General features: G+C 47.2%; 1 protein-coding gene across 1 annotated transcript in view; it reads left to right on the top strand.

The window, feature by feature from the left end:
- Nucleotides 1-9,705, top strand: part of ift74 (intraflagellar transport 74) — a 147,881-nt gene that overhangs the window by 14,052 nt on the left and 124,124 nt on the right. The window lies entirely within an intron of this gene.

Genomic DNA, 9,705 nt, shown 5'->3' with positions numbered 1-9,705 from the left:
CCAGACTTGTCCTAGCCTGGGTATCGTCAACCTCAGGGATCAATGGGACCCTACAGCCCTGTTCTCTCTCTGTCTGTCACGTTTGTCGTAATGATGAGACCAAGGCCGAGACTTGGTCCTAGCCTGGGTATCGTCAACCTAGGGATCAATGGGACCCTACAACCCTGTTCTCTCTCTGTCTGGTCACGTTTGTCGTAATGATGAGACCAAGGCCGAGACTCTGTCCTAGCCTGGGTATCGCTCAACCTAGGATCCAATGGGACCCCTACAACCTGTTCTTCTCTGTCTGGCACGTTTGTCGTAATGATGAGACCAAGGCCGAGACTTGTCCTAGCCTGGGTATCGTCAACCTAGGGATCAATGGGACCCCACAACCCTGTTCTCTCTCTGTCTGGCACGTTTGTCGTAATGATGAGACCAAGGCCGAGACTTGTCCTAGCCTGGGTACCGTCAACCTAGGGATCAATGGGACCCTACAACCCTGTTCTCTCTCTGTCTGGCACGTTTGTCGTAATGATGAGACCAAGGCCGAGACTTGTCCTAGCCTGGGTATCGTCAACCTAGGGATCAATGGGACCCTACAACCCTGTTCTCTACTCTGTCTGTCACGTTCGTTGTAATGATGAGACCACAGCGCAGCGTGAATAGAGTTCCACATATTTTTAATAAAGAGAAACTCACCAAAACAAAACAATAAAGAACAAACGAAACGTGAAGCTTCTGGTGTGCACTCAGGCAACTCAATATAGACAAGATCCCACAAACAACAATGGGGAAAATGGCTACCTAAAAATGATCCCCAATCGGAGACAACGATAAGCCTCTGATTGGGAACCATATTCAGGCCACCATAGATATACAAACACCTAGATGACCCACACCTAGTCACAACCCGACCTAACTAACATAGAGAATAAACAGCTCTCTATGGTCAGGGCGTGACATTGTCGTTGTGTTGTATATCCCAAAAGGGCATCCGAAGACCAAAGCCTTCATCACTCACGGTGGAACCAACGGACTCTATGAAGCCATCTACCATGGAGTTCCTATGGTGGGTATCCCTCTGTTCCGCTGACCAGTCAGTCAACATCATGCACATGAAGAACAAAGGAGCAGCTGTCATCATGGACTTCAACAAGATGACATCCAAAGATCTGACGGAAGGACTCAACTCTGTGATCAATGATCCATCGTAAGTCCTTTTGCAGATGTTCCCAACGAAACAACAACAAAAATATTCGCTTACGATTGGTTTCCTCACTTGCTGATTGGCTTATTTCAAAGCCAACAAACTGTGTCAGTAAGGTATTTTTTGACATTATTGTATTAAAAAGTCCGGGAGGAAATTATCACGTTCTAGTTGTTCTGTAATGCCTCACTTGTCCTTAAATATAAAACAAAGCAACAGTGAACATGTCGCCCCATCGGATGATGCAGTCCCCCTTGGGACATTGCAGTTGATTTTGTGTGTATTTATTATGGATACTCTGCCTGAGGTCCAGCAAAACTAAGGAAGTTTATACAATTTTAAAAACATTAGAACACATTCACAGATTTCACAACACACTGGGTACCCTCAGTCCCCTACTCCACCACTACCACATACTGTACCTACAATACAAATTCCATTTGTACGTGTGTGTTTGGATGACGTATATTATCGTGTGTGTGTGTGTGTGTGTGTGTGTGTGTGTGTGTGTGTGTGTGTGTGTGTGTGTGTGTGTGTGTGTGTGTGTGTGTGTGTGTGTGTGTGTGTGTGTGTGTGTGTGTGTGTGTGTGTGTGTGTGTGTGTGTGTGTGTGTGTGTGTGTGTGTGTGTGTGTGTGTTGCTTCACAGTCCCCGCTGTTCCATGAGGTGTATTTCTTCACATTTTAATCTAATTTTACTGTTTGCATCAGTTACCTGATTTGGAATAGAGTTCCATGTAGTCATGGCTCTATGTAGTACTGTGGTATAGAGTTCCATGTAGTCATGGCTCTATGTAGTACTGTGGAATAGAGTTCCATGTAGTCATGGCTCTATGTAGTACTGTGGAATAGAGTTCCATGTAGTCATGGCTCTATGTAGTACTGTGGAATAGAGTTCCATGTAGTCATGGATCTATGTAGTAGTGTGGAATAGAGTTCCATGTAGTCATGGCTCTATGTAGTACTGTGGAATAGAGTTCCATGTAGTCATGGCTCTATGTAGTACTGTGGAATAGAGTTCCATGTAGTCATGGCTCTATGTAGTACTGTGGAATAGAGTTCTGTGTAGTCATGGCTCTATGTAGTACTGTGGAATAGAGTTCCGTGTAGTCATGGCTCTATGTAGTACTGTGGAATAGAGTTCCATGGAGTCATGGCTCTATGTAGTACTGTGGAATAGAGTTCCATGTTGTCATGGCTCTATGTAGTACTGTGGAATAGAGTTCCATGTCGTCATGGCTCTATGTAGTACTGTGGAATAGAGTTCCATGTGGTCATGGCTCTATGTAGTACTGTGGAATAGAGTTCCGTGGAGTCATGGCTCTATGTAGTACTGTGGAATAGAGTTCCGTGTAGTCATGGCTCTATGTAGTACTGTGCGACTCCCATAGTCTGTTCTGGACTGTGAAGAGACGTCTTGTTGATGTGGGTGCATGGGTGTCCGAGCTGTGTGCCAGTAGTTTAAGTCCTTTTTTGTGGAACCTGACCACACAACTGAACAGCAGTCAGGGTGCGAGAAAACTAGGGCCTGTAGGACCAGCCTTGTTGATAGTGTTGTTAAGAAGGTAGAAACTAGGGCCTGTAGGACCTGCCTTGTTGATAGTTGATAGTGTTGTTAAGAAGGTAGAAACTAGGGCCTGTTGGACCTGCCTTGTTGATAGTGTTGTTAAGAAGGTAGAAACTAGGGCCTGTAGGACCTGCCTTGTTGATAGTGTTGTTAAGAAGGTAGAAACTAGGGCCTGTAGGACCTGCCTTGTTGATAGTGCTGTTAAGAAGGTAGAAACTAGGGCCTGTAGGACCTGCCTTGTTGATAGTATTGTTAAGAAGGTAGAAACTAGGGCCTGTAGGACCGCCTTGTTGGTAGTGTTGAGAAGGTAGAAACTAGGGCCTGTAGGACCTGCCTTGTTGGTAGTGTTGAGAAGAGAAGGTAGAAACTAGGGCCTGTAGGACCTGCCTTGTTGGTAGTGTTGAGAAGAGAAGGTAGAAACTAGGGCCTGTAGGACCTGCCTTGTTGATAGTGTTGAGAAGGTAGAAACTAGGGCCTGTAGGACCTGCCTTGTTGGTAGTGTTGAGAAGGTAGAAACTAGGGCCTGTAGGACCTGCCTTGTTGGTAGTGTTGTTGAGAAGGTAGAAACTAGGGCCTGTAGGACCTGCCTTGTTGGTAGTGTTGAAGAGAAGGTAGAAACTAGGGCCTGTAGGACCTGCCTTGTTGGTAGTGTTGAGAAGAGAAGGTAGAAACTAGGGCCTGTAGGACCTGCCTTGTTGGTAGTGTTGAAGAAGGTAGAAACTAGGGCCTGTAGGACCTGCCTTGTTGATAGTGTTGTTAAGAAGGTAGAAACTAGGGCCTGTAGGACCTGCCTTGTTGATAGTGTTGTTAAGAAGGTAGAAACTAGGGCCTGTAGGACCTGCCTTGTTGATAGTGTTGTTAAGAAGGTAGAAACTAGGGCCTGTAGGACCTGCCTTGTTGGTAGTGTTGAGAAGGTAGAAACTAGGGCCTGTAGGACCTGCCTTGTTGATAGTGTTGAGAAGGTAGAAACTAGGGCCTGTAGGACCTGCCTTGTTGGTAGTGTTGAGAAGGTAGAAACTAGGGCCTGTAGGACCTGCCTTGTTGGTAGTGTTGAGAAGGTAGAAACTAGGGCCTGTAGGACCTGCCTTGTTGGTAGTGTTGGAGAAGGTAGAAACTAGGGCCTGTAGGACCTGCCTTGTTGGTAGTGTTGAGAAGGTAGAAACTAGGGCCTGTAGGACCTGCCTTGTTGGTAGTGTTGAGAAGGTAGAAACTAGGGCCTGTTGGACCTGCCTTGTTGATAGTGTTGAGAAGGTAGAAACTAGGGCCTGTTGGACCTGCCTTGTTGGTAGTGTTGAGAAGGTAGAAACTAGGGCCTGTAGGACCTGCCTTGTTGGTAGTGTTGAGAAGGTAGAAACTAGGGCCTGTAGGACCTGCCTTGTTGGTAGTGTTGAGAAGGTAGAAACTAGGGCCTGTAGGACCTGCCTTGTTGGTAGTGTTGAGAAGGTAGAAACTAGGGCCTGTAGGACCTGCCTTGTTGGTAGTGTTGAGAAGGTAGAAACTAGGGCCTGTAGGACCTGCCTTGTTGATAGTGTTGTTAAGAAGGTAGAAACTAGGGCCTGTAGGACCTGCCTTGTTGGTAGTGTTGTAGAGAAGGTAGAAACTAGGGCCTGTAGGACCTGCCTTGTTGGTAGTGTTGATAGAGAAGGTAGAAACTAGGGCCTGTAGGACCTGCCTTGTTGGTAGTGTTGAGAATAGAAGGTAGAAACTAGGGCCTGTAGGACCTGCCTTGTTGGTAGTGTTGTTAAGAAGGTAGAAACTAGGGCCTGTAGGACCTGCCTTGTTGGTAGTGTTGAAGAAGGTAGAAACTAGGGCCTGTAGGACCTGCCTTGTTGGTAGTGTTGAGAAGAAGGTAGAAACTAGGGCCTGTAGGACCTGCCTTGTTGGTAGTGTTGAGAAGAAGGTAGAAACTAGGGCCTGTAGGACCTGCCTTGTTGGTAGTGTTGAGAAGAGAAGGTAGAAACTAGGGCCTGTAGGACCTGCCTTGTTGGTAGTGTTGAGAAGAGAAGGTAGAAACTAGGGCCTGTAGGACCTGCCTTGTTGGTAGTGTTGTAAGAAGGTAGAAACTAGGGCCTGTAGGACCTGCCTTGTTGGTAGTGTTGAGAAGAAGGTAGAAACTAGGGCCTGTAGGACCTGCCTTGTTGGTAGTGTTGAGAAGGTAGAAACTAGGGCCTGTAGGACCTGCCTTGTTGGTAGTGTTGAAGAAGGTAGAAACTAGGGCCTGTAGGACCTGCCTTGTTGGTAGTGTTGAGAAGGTAGAAACTAGGGCCTGTAGGACCTGCCTTGTTGGTAGTGTTGAAGAGAAGGTAGAAACTAGGGCCTGTAGGACCTGCCTTGTTGGTAGTGTTGAGAAAGGTAGAAACTAGGGCCTGTAGGACCTGCCTTGTTGGTAGTGTTGGAGAAGGTAGAAACTAGGGCCTGTAGGACCTGCCTTGTTGGTAGTGTTGAGAAGAGAAGGTAGAAACTAGGGCCTGTAGGACCTGCCTTGTTGGTAGTGTTGAGAAGGTAGAAACTAGGGCCTGTAGGACCTGCCTTGTTGGTAGTGTTGAGAAGGTAGAAACTAGGGCCTGTAGGACCTGCCTTGTTGGTAGTGTTGAGAAGGTAGAAACTAGGGCCTGTAGGACCTGCCTTGTTGGTAGTGTTGGAGAAGGTAGAAACTAGGGCCTGTAGGACCTGCCTTGTTGGTAGTGTTGAGAAGGTAGAAACTAGGGCCTGTAGGACCTGCCTTGTTGGTAGTGTTGAGAAGGTAGAAACTAGGGCCTGTAGGACCTGCCTTATTGATAGTGTTGTTAAGAAGGTAGAAACTAGGGCCTGTAGGACCTGCCTTGTTGATAGTGTTGTTAAGAAGGTAGAAACTAGGCCTGTAGGACCTGCCTTGTTGATAGTGTTGTTAAGAAGGTAGAAACTAGGGCCTGTAGGACCTGCCTTGTTGATAGTGTTGTTAAGAAGGCAGAAATCCAGGGCCTGTAGACCTGCCCCTTGTTGATAGTGCTGTTAAGAAGGCAGAAACTAGGCCTGTAGGACCTGCCTTGTTGGTAGTGTTGAGAAGAGAAGGTGAAACTAGGCCTGTAGGACCTGCCTTGTTGGTAGTGTTGAGAAGAGATGGTAGAAACTAGGGCCTGTAGGACCTGCCTTGTTGATTGTGTTGAGAAGAGGACTTGGCTTTGTTGATAGTGTTGTTAAGAAGGTAGAAACTAGGGCCTGTAGGACCTGCCTTGTTGGTAGTGTTGAGAAGAGAAGGTAGAAACTAGGGCATGTAGGACCTGCCTTGTTGATAGTGTTGTTAAGGTAGAAACTAGGGCCTGTTGTAAATTTCCATCCAAGTTGCCAGACCCCGGTGGCTTATCATTGTTGATAGACCACGATATATATTTTTTTCACCTTTTCCACACTGACTTTACGGAATTCAAAAGTACAAATCTTGTCTTTTTATAATTTGTCCAGATATACTTGGATGTGTTGTGTCATCATTTGCTGCTGGCATGTCATGTCTTAAGGTTTCTAATCTTGCCAATGAAAACGTAGTTAGCAATGTCACAGATGAAAATCAAATCAAATCAAATTTATTTGTCACATACACATGGTTAGCAGATGTTAATGCGAGTGTAGCGAAATGCTTGTGCTTCTGTTCCGACAATGCAGTAATAACCAACAAGTAATCTAACTAACAATTCCTAATCTACTGTCTTATACACAGTGTAAGGGGGATAAAGAATATGTACATAAGGATATATGAGGAGTGATGGTACAGAGCAGCATAGGCAAGATACAGTAGATGCAGACGAGGTACAGTATATACATGTGAGATGAGTATGTAAACAAAGTGGCATAGTTAAAGTGGCTAGTGATACATGTATTACATAAGGATGCAGTCGATGATATAGAGTACAGTATATAGGTATGCATATGAGATGAATAATGTAGGGTAAGTAACATTATATAAGGTAGCATTACAAAGTGTGGCTAGTGATATATTTACAACATTTCCCATCAATTCCCATTATTAAAGTGGCTGAGTTGAGTCAGTGTCAGTGTAGGCAGCAGCCACTCAATGTTAGTGGTGGCTGTTTAACAGTCTGATGGCCTTGAGATAGAAGCTGTTTTTCAGTCTCTCGGTCCCAGCTTTGATGCACCTGTACTGACCTCGCCTTCTGATGATAGCGGGGTGAACAGGCAGTGGCTCGGGTGGTAGATGTCCTTGATGATCTTTATGGCCTTCCTGTAACATCGGGTGGTGTAGGTGTCCTGAGGCAGGTAGTTTGCCCCCGATGATGCTTGTGCAGACCACTACCCTCTGGAGAGCCTACGGTTGAGGCGGAGCAATAATGCGACCAGGCGGTGATACAGGCCCGCCAGGATGCTCTCGATTGTGCATCTGTAGAAGTTTGTGAGTGCTTTTGGTGACAAGCCGAATTTCTTCAGCCTCCTGAGGTTGAAGAGGCGCTTCACGATGCTGTCTGTGTGAGGACCAATTCAGTTTGTCTGTGATGTATGCCGAGGAACTTAAAACTTGCTACTCTCTCCACTACTGTTCCATCGATGTGGATAGGGGTGTTCCCTCTGCTGTTTCCTGAAGTCCACAATCATCTCCTAGTTTTGTTGACGTTGAGTGTGAGGCTATTTTCCTGACACCACACTGAGGGCCCTCACCTCCCTCCCTGTAGGCCGTCCTCGCCGTTGTTGGTAATCAAGCCTACCACTGTTGTGTCGTCCGCAAACTTGATGATTGAGTTGGAGGCGTGCGTGGCCACGCAGTCGTGGGTGAACAGGGAGTACAGGAGAGGGCTCAGAACGCACCCTTGTGGGGCCCCAGTGTTGAGGATCAGCGGGGAGGAGATGTTGTTACCTACCCTCACCACCTGGGGCGGCCCGTCAGGAAGTCCAGTACCCAGTTGCACAGGGCGGGGTCGAGACCCAGGGTCTCGAGCTTGATGACGAGCTTGGAGGGTACTATGGTGTTGAATGCCGAGCTGTAGTCGATGAACAGCATTCTCACATAGGTATTCCTCTTGTCCAGATGGGTTAGGGCAGTGTGCAGTGTGGTTGAGATTGCATCGTCTGTGGACCTATTTGAGCGGTAAGCAAATTGGAGTGGGTCTAGGGAGTCAGGTAGGGTGGAGGTGATATGGTCCTTGACTAGTCTCTCAAAGCACTTCATGATGACGGAAGTGAGTGCTACGGGGCGGTAGTCGCTTAGCTCAGTTACCTTAGCTTTCTTGGGAACAGGAACGATGGTGGCCCCCTTGAAGCATGTGGGAACAGCAGACTGGTATAGGGATTGATTGAATATGTCCGTAAACACACCAGCCAGCTGGTCTGCGCATGCTCTGAGGGCGCGGCTGGGGATGCCGCCTGGGCCTGCAGCCTTGCGAGGGTTAACACGTTTAAATGTTTTACTCACCTCGGCTGCAGTGAAGGAGAGACCGCATTTTTCCGTTGCAGGCAGTGTCAGTGGCACTGTATTGTCCTCAAAGCGGGGCAAGAAAAGTTATTTAGTCTGCCTGGGAGCAAGACATCCTGGTCCGTGACTGGGCTGGATTTCTTCCTGTAGCCCGTGATTGACTGTAGACCCTGCCACATACCTCTTGTGTCTGAGCCGTTGAATTGAGATTCTACTTTGTCTCTATACTGACGCTTAGCTTGTTTGATAGCCTTACGGAGGGAATAGCTGCACTGTTTGTATTCAGTCATGTTACTAGACACCTTGCCCTGATTAAAAGCAGTGGTTCGCGCTTTCAGTTTCACGCGAATGCTGCCATCAATCCACGGTTTCTGGTTAGGGAATGTTTTAATCATTGCTATGGGAACGACATCTTCAACGCACGTTCTAATGAACTCGCACACCGAATCAGCGTATTCGTCAATATTTGTTACTCTGACGCAATATGAACCATCTGATTCAATGAATGATGCAGCTGATTGCTTTTTCCCCCAAAAAATGTCATTTAATCATTTAAGGTCCAAAGCTTTTACTGTCATTCTTTATGTCATTTATCTTTGTTTCATAGTGTAGTTTCTTCTTCTTTGATTCAGTTTAGTCACATGATTTCTCAATTTGCGATACTTTGGCCATTGTCGGTTGTGCTGCCAGACTTATTTGCAATTCCTTTTGCCTCAGCCCTCTCAACCATACCATTTTCAATTCCTCATCAGTCCACAGCGATGTAACAGTTTTTAAAAGTTATTTTCTTGATGGGTTCGTGCTTATTAGTAACTGGAATAACCACTACATAAATGTGTCAAGTGCAGCGTCTGGTTGCTCCTCATTACACACCACAGAGCAGCAGCGTCTGGTTGCTCCTCATTACACACCACAGACCAGCAGCGTCTGGTTGCTCCTCATTACACACCACAGACCAGCAGCGTCTGATTGCTCCTCATTACACACCACAGACCAGCAGCGTGTGGTTGCTCCCTCGTTAGCACACCACAGACCAGCAGCTCTGGTTGCTCCTCATTACACACCACAGACCAGCAGCGTCTGGTTGCTCCTCATTACACACCACAGACCAGCAGCGTCTGGTTGCTCCTCATTACACACCACAGACCAGCAGCGTCTGGTTGCTCCTCATTACACACCACAGACCAGCAGCTGCCTGGTTGGTTGCTCCTCGTTACACACCACAGACCAGCAGCGTCTGGTTGCTCCTCATTACACACCACAGACCAGCAGCGTCTGGTTGCTCCTCATTACACACCACAGACCAGCAGCGTCTGGTTGCTCCTCATTACACACCACAGACCAGCAGCGTCTGGTTGCTCCTCATTACACACCACAGACCAGCAGCGTCTGGCTGCTCCTCATTACACACCACAGACCAACAGCGTCTGGTTGCTCCTCATTACACGCACCACAGACCAGCAGCGTCTGGTTGCTCCTCATTACACACCACAGACCAGCAGCGTCTGGTTGCTCCTCATTACACACCACAGACCAGCAGCGTCTGGTTGCTC

The sequence above is a fragment of the Oncorhynchus masou genome, chromosome 11 (genome assembly GCF_036934945.1).
Source record: "Oncorhynchus masou masou isolate Uvic2021 chromosome 11, UVic_Omas_1.1, whole genome shotgun sequence".
In the NCBI taxonomy this organism is placed as follows: domain Eukaryota; kingdom Metazoa; phylum Chordata; class Actinopteri; order Salmoniformes; family Salmonidae; genus Oncorhynchus; species Oncorhynchus masou.
Note: the sequence above shows the minus strand (reverse complement) of the source record. Positions and strands in the feature narration are given on the sequence as shown.